The sequence below is a fragment of the Salvelinus alpinus genome, chromosome 11 (genome assembly GCF_045679555.1).
Source record: "Salvelinus alpinus chromosome 11, SLU_Salpinus.1, whole genome shotgun sequence".
Lineage (NCBI taxonomy): Eukaryota > Metazoa > Chordata > Actinopteri > Salmoniformes > Salmonidae > Salvelinus > Salvelinus alpinus.
The window spans coordinates 3,149,701-3,150,589 of NC_092096.1; the positions used below are offsets into that span (position 1 = coordinate 3,149,701).

The following is an 889-nucleotide window of genomic DNA, read 5'->3' on the forward strand; positions in this document are numbered from 1 at the left end:
GGAAGCTGTGTATAAACAGATGGAGGTGAGGGATGCATCTCAAACAGCACCCCAAACCCTATGTAGGGCACTGCTTTAGACCAGAGCCCCATGGGAAGTAGGAAGTAGTGAACTATATCTGGCTCTGTCTGTCTGGCCCTGTCTGTCTGTCTGTCTCTCTCTGTCTGTCTACACCGCTTTAGACCAGAGCCCCATGGGAAGTAGGAAGTAGTGAACTATATCTGGCTCTGTCTGTCTGTCTGTCTGTCTGTCTGTCTGTCTGTCTGTCTGTCTGTCTGTCTGTCTGTCTACACTGCTTTAGACCAGAGCCCCATGGGCCCTAGGAACTGTCTGTCTGTCTGTCTCTCTCTGTGTCCGTCTCTCTCTCTCTGTGTCCGTCTCTCTCTCTCTGTGTCCGTCTCTCTCTCTCTGTGTCCGTCTCTCTCTGTCCGTCTCTCTCTCTCTCTGTCCGTCTCTCTCTCTCTGTCCGTCTCTCTCTCTCTGTCCGTCTCTCTCTCTCTGTCCGTCTCTCTCTCTCTGTCCGTCTCTCTCTCTCTGTCCGTCTCTCTCTCTCTGTCCGTCTCTCTCTCTCTGTCCGTCTCTCTCTCTCTCTCTCTCTCTCTCTGTCCGTCTCTCTCTCTCTCTCTCTGTCCGTCTCTCTCTCTGTCCGTCTCCCGTTTGAGATAGATCTGATTTGTAGCTTTGAAGGTACTCATTTAATTTCAGTCAACCAAACAACTCACTAGTGTAGCATCCATCCCGTCAAACATGGTTTTATTCCCTTTACGTTCAGTTATATTTGTGATATAACACAATATTTTAATATCTGGATCATTCACCAATATCTTGGTTTTGACATCTTCAAATGTTCCTCTTAGCATGCCGTCAAATCCCGATGGTGCTGTCCCTG

General features: G+C 48.8%; 1 protein-coding gene across 2 annotated transcripts in view; it reads right to left on the reverse strand.

Moving 5' to 3' along the window:
- Positions 1-736: 736 nt before the first annotated feature.
- The window catches only part of cnot4b (CCR4-NOT transcription complex, subunit 4b), a 72,449-nt gene continuing 72,296 nt past the window's right edge, over positions 737-889 (reverse strand). For both annotated transcript variants that reach the window (XM_071331529.1, XM_071331528.1), the window contains one exon: positions 737-889. This exon is cut by the window's right edge and continues 1,108 nt beyond it. The gene's annotated coding sequence lies outside the window, so the exon portion shown is untranslated.